The sequence below is a fragment of the Tursiops truncatus genome, chromosome X (genome assembly GCF_011762595.2).
Source record: "Tursiops truncatus isolate mTurTru1 chromosome X, mTurTru1.mat.Y, whole genome shotgun sequence".
In the NCBI taxonomy this organism is placed as follows: domain Eukaryota; kingdom Metazoa; phylum Chordata; class Mammalia; order Artiodactyla; family Delphinidae; genus Tursiops; species Tursiops truncatus.
The window spans coordinates 108,828,728-108,847,037 of NC_047055.1; the positions used below are offsets into that span (position 1 = coordinate 108,828,728).

Genomic DNA, 18,310 nt, shown 5'->3' on the forward strand with positions numbered 1-18,310 from the left:
CGGGAGGGCCGACTAGGGCCCAGGCCTGGGAGAGGAGGATGGCCGGTGCAGCGGAGGCCTCACTGCTTGGACTTTTCTCCCCATGGATTTGTACAGTGCCTGCCGGCAGGCTGACTAAAATACACAAGGCCAGTTTCAGGATCTATTCGCGACAGACCTGTTGCATATTTGTGCAGGCAACGATGAGGGCAGCCCTAAAAAAGGCCCCTTGCTAGGCAGGTGATGCAACCGACGCGCGCGCTGGGGAGGGTGTAGCCATTTCCGCTTCCCGTGGGGCGGGCCAAAAGAATTTCCCGAAACCTGGGATTCTTATCTGGGGTGTGAAGATAGACGCTGGGAATGTCGTTCTTTACCGATTTCTATAATTTAGTAAGGCGAGATCAGCTCCGGGTTCGGCCGGGGCCCTTGGCCGGAAAGTGGCCGCGCACCGAACTGGCGGTGGGGAGGGCGCCCTCACGCGGAGGTTCCGCGGCCCAGGGAGGGCAAAAGCAAAGTCTCTAACTTGCTCTCGGAGAGAGCTTTCTAGAGCCAGGGAGGTGGTCCATGGTGGCGCTAATGGAGCTAGCACTGGATAGAAGTTAGGTGTCGTGAGAGCGCCCCAATTTTTTTTAAGCCGATCCGAATTTCCATCTCTATTTTCTTTACTCTTTCTTGTTTCTAAATATTCAATGTACTTTTTCTGCAGCTAATGAAAAGTGAAGGTCTTCAAATGTCATGTTTGAGAGTACAGATGGTATTCAGTGGAAATTGGGAGATATCAAATGCTTTTTTATCCCAAGAACATAAAACAATCTGTACATACATATTTTTTGTAAATCTTAAATGTAAGAAAATATAGTTAAAAATCACCCGCTCTAAAATCAAATGTAAAATTATTCTTTGGGGATTTGTTTTTTAAAACAGTGAAAAAAGCAAAGAGTAGTGAATATACTAAAGATATTTATAATCTCTGACTTATTTTAATGTACTTGGAATTTTGTTTCTGGTAAGAGCTATTGCTTTCTTGTTTGACTTCCTGATTTTCAGTAAAATGTGCATATAATAACAAAAAACTATTCTGTATGAAAAAAACAAATCCGAGAAAACCCACTTTTTCACTCGAACGATTACCAATAAATCGGTATTTTAAAATTTAAAGATTTTTGAGACTTTATTAACCCCTTTTTCATCGTGTTAAAAAGAATTACAGTAAGTTTCATTTCTCTTCACGCATTTCTACACTTTACAAATTTTCTATCATGTACAGGTCTTCATTTCTAGCCAGAAAAAAAATGTAGGGAGAAATTTGTAAGTATGTCAGTTACCTGTGGTCATTGAATACTTAAGCAAGATTAAAATTAATATATGTTTTCTATCTGAGAAAGACAAATACCATATGATATCACATATGCGGAATCTAAAATATGACAAATGAACTTATCTACGAAACAGAATCACAGACATAGAGAACAGACTTCTGGTTGCCAAGGGGGAGGGGGAGTCAGGGAGGGATGGATTGGGAGTTTGGGATTAGCAGATGCAAACAATTATATATAGGATGGATAAACAACAAGGTCCTACTGCATAGCGCAGGGAACTATATTCAACATCCTGTAGTAAACCATAAAGGAATATGAAAAAGAATGTATATATATGTATAACTGAATCACTTTGCTGTACAGCAGAAATTAACACATTGTAAATCAACTATACTTCAATAAAATAAACGTATTTTGTAAACATATATGTTTACATATATAAAACATTTTTTTTATATATATATGTTTTCTATCACACAAGTTTGGGGTACAACAGTTAACCTAAAATAGTAAGTTACATTTCAATAAATGCATTCATTGGTTAAGTGATGGTAGAAACTGTACAATATATTGTATTTGGGTGGAGGCATTTAATTCCTAAATTTGAACAAATTTAACTTCTAAATTTGTAAGTTCCTAAATTTCGAATTTATCTTACATTCTAAATAGTTATACCATACCAGCCAATTCAGAAAACCCACTGAGGTAATAAAGATGTGGAATTAGTGGTGATGGTTACACAACTGCAAATATACTAAAAAACAGTGAATTGTACTGTTTAAAAGAGTGAATCTTATGGTATGTGAATTATATCTCAATAAAAAATATAAAATTTGTTGGTAATAGTATATAATATGCTTCACTGTCAGAAATTTTTATTGGAAGTAGAAATGTCACTGAAAATAATGCTATTAATAATAGTATTAACATTGGCTCCAACTTGGGGAATTCCCTGGCAGTCCAGTGGTTAGGATTCGGTGCTTTCAAGGCCCGGGCCTGGGTTCAATCCCTGGTCGGGGAACTAAGATCCCACAAGCTGCAAGGCGCGAGAAGAAAAAAAAAAAAGTATACAATTCAATGCTTTTAAGTAAATTTACAGAGTTGTGCAACCATCACCACAATCCAGATTTTGAACATTTCCATCACGCCAAAGAGATCCCTCATGTTAATCCCATTTGCAGTCAATCCCCGTATCCATCTCTGGCCCCAGGCAACCACTAGTGGTCTTTCTCTATATACAGATTTGCCTTTTCTGGACATTTCATATAAATGGAATTATACAATATGTGGTCTTTTGCTTCTGGCTTCTCTCACTTAGCATAATGATTTTGAGGTTCATCCATGTTGTAGCATCTATCAGTAGTAGTTCATGCCTTTCTATTGCTGAATATAATTCCATTTTATGGACATACCGCTTTTGTTGATCCATTCACCAGTTGATGGATATTGGGATTGTTTCCACTTTTTGGGTGTTGTGAATAATATTGCTATGAACATTTGTGTACAAGTTTTTATGAGAACATATTTTCCTTTATGTTGGTAAATATCTAGTTGTGCATTTGCTGAGTCCTATGGTAAGTCTATGTTTAACATCTTGAGGAACAGCCATATTTTTCCAAAGTGGCTGCACCATTTTACATTCCCAGCAGCAACATATGAGAGCTCCAGTTTCTCCACACCCTTACCAATGCTTGATATTGTCTCTTCTTTTTATTGTAGACATTCTAGTAGATGTGGTTTTAATTTGCATTTCTCTAATGACTATGTTGAACATCTTTTCATGTACTTAATAGCCATTTATATCTCTTCTTTGGTAAAATATGTATTTAAACCCAGTTTAAAATTGGGTTGTTTATCTTATTATTGAGTTGCAAGAGTTCTTTATATATTCTGGATACAAGTCTTCATCAGATGCATGATTTGCAAATGTTTTCTCCCAGTCTGTAGCTTGTCTTTTCATTTTTTTAATGGTGTCTGTGAAGAACAAAAGCTTCTACCTTTGATGAAGTCCAATTTATTTCTCCTTTTATGAATCTTGCTTTTGGTGTCAAATTTAAGAACACTTTGCCTAACCCAAGGACACAAAGATTTACTATGTTTTCTTTTTTTTTTCTTTTTTTTAAAAATTTATTTATTTATTTATTTTTATTTGTGGCTGCATTGGGTCTTCGTTGCTGTGCGCGGGCTTTCTCTAGCTGTGGCGAGCAGGGGCTACTCTTCTTTGCGGTGCGTGGCTTCTCATTGCGGTGGCTTGTCTTGTTGCAGAGCACGGGCTCTAGGCGTGTGGGCTTCAGTAGTTGTGGCTCATGGGCTCTAGAGCGCAGCCTCAGTAGTTGTGGCGTACACAGTCTTAGTTGCTCCACAGCATATGTGATCTTCCTGGACCAGGGCTCGAACCTGTGTCCCCTGCATTGGCGGGTGGATTCTTAACCATTGTGCCACCAGGGAAGTCCCCTACTCGTATGTTTTCTTCTTAAAGGTTTATGGTTTCAGCTCTTACCTTTTGGGTCTGTGATCTATTTTGTGTATAGTGTGAGCTAAGGGTTTAACTCCATATTTTTGCATGTAGTTATCCAATTGTACCAGCACTATATATTGAAAAGACAATCCTTTTCCTATGGAATTGCCTTGGCACCTTTGTCAAAAATAAATTGACCAAGGACTTCCCGGGTGGTCCAGTGGCTAAGTCTCTGTGCTCCCAATGCAGGGGGCCCGGGTTTGAGCCCTGGTTGGGGAACTAGATCCCACATGCTGCAACTAAAAATTCGCACGCTGCAACTAAAAAAAAAAAAAAAAAAAAAAAAGATCCCGCATGCCATAACGAAGATCCTGCATGCCGCAACTAAGACCTGGCGCAGCCAAATAAATATTTTGTTAAAAAGAAATTGACTGTATAAATATTTATTTCTGGACTCTCTATTCTGTTCCATTGATCTACATGTCTATCCTTATGCCAGTACCACAATGTCTTGATTTCTGTAGCTTTATAGTACATTTTGAATTTGGAATGTGTAAGTTCTTTAACTATGTTCTTTTTCAAAACTGGTCTGGCTCTTCTAGAGCCTTTGTATTTCCATATAAATTTCAGGATCAGCTTGTCAATTTCTGCAATAAAGCCTGCTGGGATTTTGATAGGGATTTTATTTTGGGGGGGGAGTATATCTTTTTACTCCTTTGGATGCTCTCCTCTTCCTAAATACCCCCAAATTCTTAGCATATATTTCTTAGGAATAATAATATAAATAAATATTTACTGTTTACCAGGCATGGTGCTGAGTGGTTTACAGTCCTTATTGCATTTGTTCCTTACAATTACCCTTGGAGGACCCACCACCGATCCACCGACGGATTGCCGATCTGCCCAGCTCTCGCGTGGGCCATGTCTGGTTCCTCCAGCGTCGCCGCTATGAAGAAAGTGGTTCAACAGCTCCGGCTGGAGGCCGGGCTCAACCGCGTAAAGGTTTCCCAGGCAGCTGCAGATTTTAAACAATTCTGTCTGCAGAATGCTCAACATGACCCCCTGCTGACTGGAGTATCTTCAAGTACAAATCCCTTCAGACCTCAGAAAGTCTGTTACTTTTTGTAGTAAAATGAATCTTTGCAAGGTTTTTAAACCACTTTTCATAAACCGGTGAATATTCAAAGGAAAGCCAAATTTGAAGCCTGTACAAAAGCCTGTCTCTGTAACACGTGCCATACTATACAAACTTCTACTTTTGTCAGTCTACCTCTACGAATATTCATGAATTTCTGTTTCACAAGGGTAATTATTTTATATACACTGGTGGCAGCATACAATAAAATACTTAGTATAAAAAAAAAAACAATTACCCTTGGAGATGGTCCATATCCTTGGAAAGGTGAAATTAATTGACATGTACACACACCGCTATATTTAAAATAGATAACCAACAAGGACCTACTATATAGCACAGGGAACTCTGCTTAATATTCTGTAATAACTTAAATGGGGAAAGAATTTGAAATAGATACACGTCTATGTATAACTGAATCACTTTACTGTACACCTGAAACTAACACAACGTTGTTTATCAACTATACTCCAATATAAAATAAAAATTTTTTAAAAATAAATTGCCCCAAGGCATAAAGCAAAAAAATGGAGGATCTAGGATTTGAACCCACGCAGTCAGACCCAGACCCACATGTTGAAGCACTGTGCTGCACAGTCTCCTGCACTGCTCTCTGGTGAAGATGACCGAAGTGCCACAGGTACATGGTGTTTGCTTGTATAAGGAGAACACTTTTGATAGGGATTGTTTTAAATCTGTAGATAAATTTGAGGAAAATCACCATCTTCACAACCTTGAGACTTCCATTCCCAGAGGGCCATCCTGCCCCACTTATGTTTAGTATTCCAGTGTCCCTCCCAAGTCATGCTCCCAGGACAGCAGAAAGTTCAGCCATCCTTTCAGCCAGGCTTGGGCCCCAGTTGTTCACATGTACCTCCCCTGCTTCCACTTCAGCTACCCCCGCCCCAAGCTGAAGAGGCCAGAACTGACTTACCTGAAGTCCCTCCGTGCCCTGTATTGACAAAGACATTTTGTCCCAAGACGGCTATGCATAGCTGTTTTTTTTAAAGAACTTAGTTTTAGAACCAATAAATAACCTCAGAGCCTAGATTCAATCCCGTCTCTATCCTTAACCACAGTCCCCAAACCCTAAAGCTGTGCTCTGGCAACAGTAGTTACTGGAGGCTTTTCTTCACTTCTTTCATCAAGCAAACACCATATAGCAGCTCTTCATTGCTCCCACTCACCTCAACTCTGGTGTTCACACTTAGGATGTGTGTGTGTTTGCATGCAGATCTACTGAAGTGCAGTATTGATGAACATGCGGCTTGTGTCTTGAGGCTTCTAAAGTATAGTGTTGCTTTTCATTGGTTCATAAAGAACATAAAAATGATTAACTTTAGGGGAGGATTTGTTCTTTTTAACATTTTCATTTACAAGGGGGTATTGTCTACCTTGTGTTTCAAAGTAAATACATTTCATTAAAATGATGGCATTAATTTCATCTTTGATTGATAGTGGGTGTTTAACAACTTACAGTACTTTTCTAGCCAGCTTAGCATACCACACTCTGTTTTACTCTTATGTCACTGGCTACTCCTTCTCTGTCTCCTTGACAGCTCTCTATCTTCTCCCAGATGACTCCCTAACGTTGGAGTGCCCCAGAGCCCAGCCCTTGCTCTACTTACCCTCAGCCCCTTGGTAATCTCCCAAACACCTCATGAATGTGTGGCTTGCATGTTGAGGCTTCTGAAACACAGGGTTATTTTTCATTAGCTTGTAAGGAGCACAAAAGTGGTGAATTTCTTTTAAAATTTTATTTTTTAATGTTTTCATTTTCAAGGGGGCATTGTCTAGACTGCATTTCAAGGTAAATATTTTCAGTTAAAATGGAGCTAGAGATTGTCATACTGAGTGAAGTAAGTCAGACAGAGAAAGACAAATATCACATGATATCGCTTATATTGTGGAATCTAAAAAAAATGGTACAAATGAACTTATTTACAAAACAGAAATAGAGTCACAGATGTAGAAAACAAACTTATGGTTACCAAGGGGAAAGGGTGGGGAAGGATAAATTGGGAGACTGGGATTGACACATACACACTGCTATATATAAAATAACCAACAAAAAACCTACTGTATAGCACAGGGAACTCTACTCAATACTCTGTAATGACCTATATGGGAAAAGAATCTAAAAAAGAGTGTATATATGTATAATTGATTCAATTTGCTGTACAGCAGAAACTAACACAACATTGTATTTTTTGTTTGTTCGGTTTTTGGCCGTGCCTCGCGGCTTGCGGGGTCTTAGTTCCCCGACCAGGGATCAAACCTCGGCCCTTGGCAGTGAAAGCACAGAGTGCTAACCACATTCCACGCCAGGGAATTCCCTAACACAACATTGTAAATCGACTACACTCCAGTAAAAATTAATTTTTAAAAATGGCGACATTCGGGCTTCCCTGGTGGCTCAGTGGTTGGGGGTGTGCCTGCCGATGCAGGGGACGCGGGTTCGTGCCCCGGTCCGGAAGATCCCACATGCCGTGGAACGGCTGGGCCCGTGAGCCATGGCCGCTGAGCCTGCGCGTCCGGAGCCTGTGCTCCGCAGTGGGAGAGGCCACAGCGGTGAGAGACCCGCGTACCGCAAAAAAAAAAAAAAAAAAAAAAAAATGGCGACATTCACCGTATCTTTTATTGACGGTGGATGTTCAGCAACTTACAGTACGTGTCTCCCCAGCTTGTAGTGTACCACACTCTAGTCTCCTAGACCAGTTTCTGATGTTCTCTGGGATGGCTCCCTACCCTTGGCACGCCCCAGGTTCTACTCCTTGCACCTTTTCCTTTTTCCCCCATTCCCTTCAAACCCACTGCTTCTTGAAGTCTTCCAGATCTCAGGAAATGAAAATTCCATCCTTCTTTGCTACCTTTCTTTCCTTTATCCCTACATCCAGGAAATTCTGTTGGTTCTACCTTCAAGAATATTTGCAGACTCTGGCCAGTTCTCACCGCCTCCACTGTGGCCCCCATTCCACTCCATCGTTGGAAAAGTCTGTCTCCTTACCCATCTCCCTGCTTCCACACTTGTCTGCCTAATTATTTTTTTTAACTGCTCATTTTATTTTTTTGTGTGTATTATCTTCCAGTGTATTTTTCCCCTTTCAGTTCTATTGAGATGTAACTGACATACAGCACTGTGTAAGTTTAAGGTGTACAGCATAATGACCTGACTTACATATATTATGAAACGATCACCACAATTAGTCTAGTTAACATCCATCATCTCATACAGATACAAGGGGGGAAAAAAAAAAGAAAAAATGCTTTTTTCCTTGTGGTGCGAACTTTTAGGATCCACTCTTTGAGTAAATTTCAAATATACCATACACCAGTGTTATCTATAGTCATCATGTTGTATATTACATTATGCCTAAATTCTGTTCTACACAGCAGCCTGAGTGTTAATCATATTACTCCTCTTCTCAAAACCTTCCAAAGGTTCCTAATTTCTCAAAGGCCAAAGACCTTATAATGGCCAAAAAGGCTTTACACAGTCTGGTCCCCCATCTCCTTCAAGTCAAGGTAAAATAACAGAAGAAAAAAAAAAAGGGATTTCCCTGGTGGTCCAATGGTTAAGACTCCGCCCTTCCACTGCAGGGACGTGGATTCAATCCCTGGTAAGGGAACTAAGATCCTGCATGCCACGCAGTGTGGCCAAAAAAAAAAAAAAAAAAGGCTAAAATGACTACCCTATCATCCCAGTTAAAACTGGAACACCTCTCCCCCTTGACACTCGTAATCTCTTTATCCTGCTCTATTATTTCCCATATGGTCACATTCTAAGAGAGACCATATAATTTGCTTATTTATTTTGTTTATTGCCGGACGTACGCAGTCTATAAGAAGGCAAGGATTTTTATATGTTTTGGTCACTGATAGATCCACAGTGCTTAGAACAGGACTTGGTACATAGTAGGTACTCATAAATATTTATGGCATAAATAAATTAGTATAGTAGATTATAAGTGAACAATGTATTGAATTAACTAGGAGTAAAACAAATGCAAGTGTGAAGATCACTGAGTATGTTAATCTGTAAAATAACATAATACAGTGGAAAGAGCATGGGGTGAGAGGCAACACAAGAGGGGAGAAGCCCTGTCTGCCAAGGTCTATACATGCCAGCCTTCCTGATTTTTGCTTCTTTTCTCTCTGCCCTTCGGGTCCTATTGTAACCCTATATAAATTTTCAGCGGTTCTCTAAATAAAGGTGCCTCGCTGCCTCTTCCAGGATTGGAAGGCACTGCCCTGTGAGTATCCTTTACTCTTTTTCCCTTTCCTCCTTCCCTTTGGACTGAACTTAGCAATCACTGCCTCCAAGTAACCTTGCTTGACACGCTCAAGCCCAGATTACATCACCCCACTTGTGGTAGGTCACACACCACCCCATGTTGTCTAAATGTGTCAGAGTGTTAGGGCCTCTGAAACCAAAGCTGAGTGTTTTTGAATCCTTGTTGGCTGGCCCCAGGTGCAAAGCAGTTACTCTAACAACTGCAGGCAGAGAATTGTTTGCTAGGGCTTTAAGGATGGAAGTGAAATATGAAGAAGCATTTGGTTCCTGGAAGAATTATAGTGTTGAGTCCCCTTGACCATAAAGGCATGTTATCAGTTCATTTTCCTTGAGGTAGCTCTGCACATTGGTGAAATAACACAAATGAAAATATTTCAGACACACCTGTTTCACGGGGGGATTGCCCCGTGAAGGGCCTTTGCTTGTTTGTTTTTGTGTCCACATCCCTTTTGGATGTTTAGGAATTTCGTATTCTCCTAGCTGGGCCCAGGGGATTGGTCTGGGGGCTCATGAGACTGGGGAAGTGAGAAGATGGGAGAAACAATTGATATTTTTAAGAATGGGTTCCCACCAAATAGTACAGATCTGACTTAGAGATGACCAGAAAGAACATCCCTGTGTAAGGATCTCTAGAAGCCATGACTTGTTTAAAGAGATTGCAGTTTCCTTGTGATGGCTTTAGGTTTTTGCTTTGCTAGGGAAGTGGGGGGAGAATTAAGTTTGAGTCACAAAGTGCAAAGAGAGAGTTGGAGAAATATGGAGAGGTGGTGAAAGACCAGAAGGCCAGAGGTAATAACAGGAGAGAAGCTAAGAAGAGCCATTCCAAGTGACAGGTGACCAACGATGCCTAAGATGTGTAAACATTAACCAGGATTCCTCCAACATTCATGAAGACACCGATTTTTTATTAGTCATGCAACATAATATTCTGTTTGGCTGTTAAAACAACAAACTTTCAAGGCTGGAAAAGTTTGGGATCAAACAGGGGATCCTGATTGCATTTTGAAGGTTCCATCTGGGATAGGGACCCGGAAATAAGGCCTAGGACAACAGCCACCATCCTGTTGGAATGTGTCAGTGTACAAGTCTTGGTGTGGACCCGCAGAAGTTTGTACTGATTTGGGGGATACCGGTGTACCCTGAGGGGCTTAGAAAAAACCCCTGAAGAGCTACAGAGTGCTTGGCAAAAGTTTTCGAGGAAAGAAAATGCATAATAAAATATGCATTTTATATTTTATAAAATAACTTTAAAACATTACAGAGGGCTTCCCTGGTGGCGCAGTGGTTAAGAATCCGCCTGCCTAAGCAGGGGACACGGGTTCAAGCCCTGGTCCAGGAAGATCCCACATGCCGCGGAGCAACTAAGCCAATGCGCCACAACTACTGGGCCTGCGCTCTAGAGCCCGCGAGCCACAACTACTGGAGCCTGTGCTTCACAACAAGAGAAGCCACAGCAATGAGAATCCCGCGCACTGCAACAAAGAGTAGCCCCCACTCGCCGCAACTAGAGAAAGCCCGCGCACAGCAATGAAGACCCAACGCAGCCAAAAATAAATTTATTTTTTTAAAAGTTATTTATGGCTTACAGTTTTTTAAAGCTTGTTTTATAGTTTAAATCATAAAAGGGACACGTATTTCCCTATTTTCAAAAGATTAAAGTGATTCACTATTTTTTCCCACGGAGTAGTCTACTTCAGCAAAACGGTACACAGTGTGCTATTTTGGCCCCTTGGGAAACATGACATATTCAAGTTTGCTAGAAAGAGATTAATGATCGTTTTTAGCCATACATCTCCCAATATCTTCGGGATATTGGTGTAGAGAGAAAATGGTGGCAGGGGGTGGGGGTAGGAGAAATCTCTCAGTTTAGGATCAGAAATGGGCAATGGATGACTTAATTTAAGGTTAGTTGTAGAACCAGTGGCCTCCAACTGTGTTTTTCTGTCATCTACACTTTTCCCACAGAGAGATTTCACAACAATAAATTTACAAAACAGTCTTGTAATGTAGTTTTAAATTCTTAAATCAAGAAAAGGCGGTATGTGAAAAGCATTAGCTACAACTCTAGAACCGATTTGTCAAAAGCGAACAACAACCCCCAAAATCACTGCCCTCTGAATGTTCGTTCTTGCTATCTTATTTTGACGCAAATAGAAACAGAACAGCGTTTTTAGATCCGGCATTTCTGTGCGGTGCAGGCATGCCGTTTTCTATGAATTTTCTCACCTCTGGGAAATGTATTTCTGAAACGCGTAACTTGTGCAACTAGCCAAGTGGAGGTATGATGCAACAATCCCATGCAAGTTGCCTTTAAAACAATATTATGTGGCGTAGACGTAGTCACGTTTGTAACACAGGTACATACCGCAAAGCTCCCTCCACGTCGTCCCTCATTCCCCCACCCCTACCGTGTGTAAGATGCAAAATGACATTTCCCGGGTTTCCTAACCCTCAACTTGTCGAGGGTGGGCGCACCCCACTGGCTCGAGCCCACCGCTCGTGCAAACGAAGTGGGACCGAGGCGAGGGGACCAGCAATGCCGAGAGTTCCCAGCCCCGACGGCGAAGCCCCGCGGGAAGCCACGTCGGGCCGGGCCCGCGGCGGCAGCGTCGGGCCGCCTTCTTCCCTCGGTGAGGCCCGCTGGCGTGGCCTGCAGAACGTGGGGCCCCGTGGGCGTGGGACAGCCCTACCCCCACCCCGCTCCCACACCCGCTCCCGCTCCCGCGGCGCCGGAAGTGACGCGCGCTGGCTGAAAGATGGCGGCATTGGCGCTCGACCAGGGGGAAGGTAAACACCCTCCGGGCCGCTCCCAGCGCGCGGGCCCCCTCGAGGCGCCGGTGGGGGCCGAGGGCGCCTCCCAGGCCTCCGTTCCAACTCTCGACTTCCCACCCCACGACCTCCCTACCCGCGTGGCAGGCTTCCGCTTTGCGACGACGGCGGACGGAACCCCATGCCGGCTGGCCCCGCCTCCCTGGGCGGGCCCCGGGCGGCTCCCGTGGCCCGCAGGGGGCGCGCGGCCCGGAGCGGCCCCTGGCTCGTGGCCCCGCACGCTCCGCCCCTTGCCCGCCCCTTTCCCGCCTTCCTCCACCCCCGGCGTGGGTGATCCTGAGGCTCGGCGCGCTTCGGAGCAGAAGCCCAGAGCCGCCGTCGTCGACGTCGCCAGTGCCTGCACCTCTGCTGCTGCCCGCGACCCCCCAGCCCCTCCGCCCGAGGCTCCGAGTCGGCCCTACCGCCGACCCCCGCCGGGCGCTGCGAGGCCCCTGGCGTTGGCAAGGCCGGGCCCGGCCCCGACGCCGCTCCGCCTCGCGCAGATCCCGACTGTCTCGAATCGCGTCTCAGCGCTGTCTTCTTTCCCAGGACTGGTTTCGTGGGGGCCGCAGGCGCGCAGACTCGCCCCCCGCCGGAGCGCCCCGGCCCGGCCCCGGAGCGGCCCCTTGTAGACGTTCGAGGAGCCAGCTGAGTGCCGTCCCGGCGCCCGACCGCCCACCGTCCGGCCCGCTTCTTCCTGATGCAGACTGCCGTCCACTAGAGGCTGGACGGACCCCCGAGGTGCGTAGCCGCCCCTGGCCCTCCGGCCTGCGGGAGCCCGGGCTTCGTCCGCGGCCCCGCGCTAGGCACGGATTCGGTAGCCCTTTCTGCACCGACCCGAATCACACATTTGGTTGACGCCGGGATCTAATTTGTCTTTGAGTTTACTTAAATTGTTTGAAATTTAATTTTTTTCAAGGAGAAAAAAAAAAAAAAGGAAGAAGCATAATTCAGCCATTTTTTGCAGCACACAGCTGCAGGTACCATGACTATTTTCTCCCTAACCCGTTTCTTCCCTTTAAAAATTCTGTGTGTGCCTGAAATAGAACTATGCGAAATGCGAGGCATAAAACGCGGAATCAGAAGGTCTGGGTTCGACTGGGTGACTCCGAGAAAATCGCTTACCGAACCTCGGTTTCTTATCTATGAAATCTAGTCAGTTATAGCCACATCACAGGGTAGTGAGGACTGTATGAGGTCATATATGTGAAAATAATTTGTAGCTGTAAAGTGTTGTAAAAATGCAAGGCAATTTTTAAAGTAACCTTTGCCAGAGTGGTGAATGTTGTAGTGGCTAACTGTTGCTGCCTCTTTATTTCTATATTATAAGTATAAGGAATAAGTGCGGGATAGCGAAGCAGTGCTGTGAATCGACTAGATATATAATAGTCACGTTGCTTGGCCTTCTTCCTACGAAATGCTAACTGCTTATTTAAATAACGGTATTCTTTAATTCAAATTTAACGTTACTGTAGTGCTTTGCTTTTCATTTTTCTAGGCCGCTTATGCCCTTTTTCTTACTCGGAATATTAAGCACCTTGCATTTGTTTAGTCTTTTCTATATTTTGAATTTACATTTTCATTTGGTAATCTGATTAAATTGTAATTTAGGAAATGCTTTTAAGATATATACCCTAATTTTAATGCCTGATTTTCATATCTAGGAAACAAGATGCCTGAATATCTCTACTAATTTGAAAATTGTTTTTGGAGAGCTTGTAAATGCATTCAGATTTCTGCACTTAATCTAGAAATGTATAGAAAATTTCAATTTTGGGACACTTAATTTCATATTTATGTAATTTAATTCCCTTTTTTAATCATCACAACACTTAGTAGGTGCTTAGAACCAGTTTTTCAGTGGTAAAGGATGTTAATTTGCACTTTTTATTGCCGATTAACTTGGGGGGGATACTAGGATATATAAGCCATAAATATTTGTGGTTTGAAAATTGGACTTATTTGTCAGAATTTATGATACATATGTGTAACAGATCAGTATGAAATCATTTTTATTTGGCACATCAAAAATGTATGGCTTTTTAAAATGGTCCACAAAAAGTGAAAGAGAAGCTTTTTTTTTAGTATATTGTTATTTTTAGCCAACAAATGGTTTTCTGAGTTTTTTTCTGAAATGTTTTATTAAATTTATAATCCAATACCAGTTGTCTTTCCGAATATGCTTTTTTTTTTAAAGCAGAATAATATAAGGCGGGCAGGATTAAATTAGCAAAAGGAAGAGCCTATTTTAATGTGCTAGCTTTTATACATTGGACTTATCGCTTGTCCTGAAGATAAAATTTTGTCAAATCAGTGCTTCATTGGGAATTTCAAGGTTTGGCCTTCTCTCTGCCTTGATTTGGGTTACCTGGGGCTAAAACCTTGGAACCAGGGCTGGCGTGGCTTCATGGGTGTCCAGAAGGACCCCAAACGTGGTTTAATAATCTGCGCGTAAAACTGGCATTGTACAATATAAAGGTGAATGGTGAAATTCGTGGTAATAATGTAAATTTTTATTTTTCTTTACTTAGAATGCATTAAAGAGCAAATAAAAAAACACCATGACATGTCAAGAGAGACCTCAGAAGAAAGGAGAAAGCTTTGTACTTTACTACCTTTAACGACACTTTTTTCCTGCTTTTGAGCAAGGGGCCCCACATTTTCATTTTTCCCTGGGCCCCAAAAATGATGTAGCTGGCCTGTTCTGAAACTTGCCCTTTCCTATTTTAAACGTTTTCAGAGTGAATAACATTAACTGTGAAGAGAATGAATCTATAGCTTCTGAAGGGTCGGATTAATTTATTAGCATATATTTCCTCTGAATTGGAATGCTGTAGCTGTTGTGGGCTTTTTTATTGAAGAGAAATGAAAGGCAGTTATTGGTGAAGCATTGCAGGATAGTGGTTAAACTCGAAGGCTCTGAAGTCAGACTGACCCCAGCTTATGAAGAATCATAGCCTTGGGCAAGTTACTTAACATCTGTGAGCTTTGATTTTTTTTTCATCTCCAAATCAGGGATGGTTACAGAACATGGAGGGTTGCGAGGGTTAAATTTATTTATTCATCCCACAAATATTTATTAAGCACTTATTATGTGCCAAGCACTGTTCCTAGAAAGGTTCTGGGGATACAACAGTCAACGAAACAAAACAAAACAAAACAAAAAGAAAACAACAAAAAAGTAAACTGAAGAAAATAGCCTGTATCTCCATTTAATATACTATGGAGAAAAATAAAGCAGGAAAAGAACAGGAGGATATTCTGTTGGGTGGGGCGGGTGGGTGGTTTTCGATTTTAAAGAGGGGGTTTGGGGAAGGCCTCACTGAGATAAGACACTGGAGTAAAGACCTGAAGGGAGCCATGTATATTGGGATTAGTGGTCCAGGCAGAGGGAATGGCAAGTTCAGAGGTCTTAAGGCGGGTGTGTGGCTGTTTTTCAAGAAACAGCAAAGAGGCAAGTGGCAAGATATTTCCTCAGACTTTTTGTTTTTAATATAAGACCTTTAAAACTCATCTGGCTGAATCATTGAAGCAGATAAAAACAGATAGAAGATGTATTCTTTGTCTCTGATAAGATCATTGAATTTAGTTAATGATTCTGCATCATTTTAAGATTTGCAGGAAATCTGTATCATAACATCAGGACTTTCCAAAAGGTTCAGTTTAGTTGTTTATTTCTTATGTAAAACTAAGGTGTTAACATTATAGTATTGATGATTTCATGTTAGGAAGTAACTTAGTAGAAGATTTGGGGTTTTATTCCCCAATAGAGGCTTTTCCTAGAATTCTCACTGGATCCAATCTCTAAAGGCTAGGGAAGCTGTTTTCCATGACATCACTCTTGGACTACTTTTACTTGTAGTGAGGAATAAGCAGAGGAGCATTAAATTAAAATCTTCTGATGAAAAAATAGCATTGAAACAAGAGTGGCTTTTTCTTATAAGGTTTCTTTTATTATAGGATGACTAAATGCTAAACATACCTGAAAAGTGAAGTAATTTAGATATTAGGTGCCAACCGGGAGGCTGGAGGACCCAGAGCCTTTCTAAAAGCTTAGTTAATGGTCATTTGCAGTTTGGTACTGAGTTATAAAAACATTTTGATGGACAAGAAAGAATTTCCAGTACTAAGCAAATTAGTTAACTTATGCAGCCTTTCCTCTAGTATTAGACTTAGTTGTTTCTCAATTTAAGTAGTATATCTCAGGGTAAAATGACTGCTAATAAAGTTAGTCTGTTTTGGGAATTTCTTTCCTTTTAGATTGAGAAGTTGGTTGCTTTGAGATTGTTGAATAAAAGTTTTACTTCACAGGTTACAGAAATTGTGAGAATTTTACGATTCAGGAATTAATTCTATTTTTATCCTTAGTAAGCTTTGCATTTTCTTTTTAGTATGCAAGTATGGCATTTTCTGCATAGGCATTAACATTGGTAGGCTAACAGTTTGAGGATGAAGGTAGTATGAAATAATTCACAGTTTTCATTGGAGATATGTATATCAACCTGAGAATCTAGCTTTGTACTGAATAAATTAGGGTTTAGTATGAATTTTCAAGCAGCTGTAGGAGGAATGTGAAAGCATTAAATTATTGCTTATGGCATAAACATGGAGGTTAGTTAATTTTGAAATATCTTCTACTTAATTGCCCAGAATTTTGCCTTCCAATCAGAATGACAGCCTTCTAACTGAAAAGGAAGCATTTAATTTCTTTGCTTTTAATTTCCTGTCCAGTTTTACCCCCACCAGACTTCTTTCTTTACTGGTCACTAGAGAGTTTGAACTGTTAGAAATTTCTGTGATACAAATAGCAGTAATGGTCTTCCAGGGCAGAGGTAGGAAGAGGTTGCTTTGTGTATGTGTGTGTTGTTATTTATCTCTTGTGCAGTCAGTGGTACTTAAACTTTTTGGTCTCAGAACATCATTATACTCTTAAAAATTACTGGGATCTCAAAGAGCTTTTATTTATGTGGGTTGTGTCTATTTATACTGACCATATTAGAAATTAAAATTGGGAAGTTTAAAAAAATACTTGTAATTCATTCTAAAAACACATTACATGTTAATAATTAAAATTGGGAAGTTTAAAAAAATACTTACTTGTAATTCATTCTAAAAAAACCCATTACCTGTTAATCTAAATAACATTTTTAATGAAAAATAAATATTTTCTAAAACAACAAAAAACTTGGTGAGAAGAATGGCATCGTTTTACATTTTTGCAAATCTCTTTAATGTCTGGCTTAATAAAAGACAATAGGCTTCTTATTGGCTTCTGCATTCATATCACATGTAGTATCTGGAAAACACTGAGAGAATGAAAGTAAAAAAGAAAAATCGCTTTTAAAATTATTATTATGAGCTTCCCTGGTGGCGCAGTGGTTGAGAGTCCGCCTGCCGATGCAGGGGACGTGGGTTCGTGCCCCGGTCCGGGAATATCCCACATGCCACGGAGCAGCTGGGCCCGTGAGCCGTGGCCGCTGAGCCTGCGCGTTCCGAGCCTGTGCTCTGCAACGGGAGAGGCCACAACAGTGAGAGGCCCGCGTACGGCAAAAAAAATAAATAAATAAAATAAAATAATTATTATGAAAATTGTTTCGATCTTGCGAAGTTCTCTTAGGGGACTAAGGTCCCAGTTATACCTGGACCACACTTTGAGAAATGCTATACCAGTCGTGCTGATGCATAGAAAATGTGAGGCTTTCTTTTTTCTATAGTCAGTGCGAAGTTTATGGAACAGGACAAACTCCAGTATTTTCTTTCCTCGTAGTATCAGTATGCCTTATCATTTAGTTTAAGTTGGTTCATCTTTTGAAAAACCCTACCGTTTGAAATTCTGAAGGCCAGGTGTAGAATACAGAAGTGTAGAAGGCCAAGGGTATACAGGTTTATAAACCATGATTTCTCTTAACCTGATGATGTGTTTTGAAAAGTTAGGATACATAATTTTTGTACATTGAACATTTTGTATGTCAGTAAATATCTTTTCTCAGAGCCCCTTAGCAGATTATTTTTCTCCAGCCCTCATTGATTTATAGTTATTTTTGTTTACTTTTACAGTGATTAGTTCTTGTAATTATTAATTTATTCCTTAAATTCCTATAATTCTCTATCTTACACTTAAGATTTTGTATATTTTTCTTTTTGTATTCTTCTTACACTTACCTTTTTCTTGTTATTTATTTTATTTGCTTACATGTGTGTTTCGTGTTATTTTTGTTTTATTTTAATCTAAATCTCACTTTTTTTTCTTTTCTTTATAGCTTCCAGGGTATGGATTGTGAACAAGTTGGTTTTGTTTCACATGTTCATTTGTAAGT

At 41.1% G+C, this 18,310-nt stretch overlaps 1 protein-coding gene and 1 pseudogene across 5 annotated transcripts in view; both read left to right on the forward strand.

The window, feature by feature from the left end:
• Positions 1–4,506: 4,506 nt before the first annotated feature.
• On the forward strand, positions 4,507–5,125 carry LOC117310413 (guanine nucleotide-binding protein G(I)/G(S)/G(O) subunit gamma-5 pseudogene; annotated as a pseudogene).
• A 6,809-nt stretch (positions 5,126–11,934) lies between these two features.
• Positions 11,935–18,310, forward strand: part of KLHL15 (kelch like family member 15) — a 32,507-nt gene continuing 26,131 nt past the window's right edge. The window contains exons 1-2 of one of the 5 annotated variants that reach the window (XM_073798909.1): positions 11,935–11,972; positions 12,543–12,734. The gene's annotated coding sequence lies outside the window, so the exon portion shown is untranslated. Of the gene's footprint in view, positions 11,973–12,189; positions 12,735–18,253; positions 18,305–18,310 lie in introns of those variants that run through there. The other 4 variants (XM_073798907.1, XM_033849981.2, XM_073798908.1 and 1 more) reach the window with 4 other exon arrangements.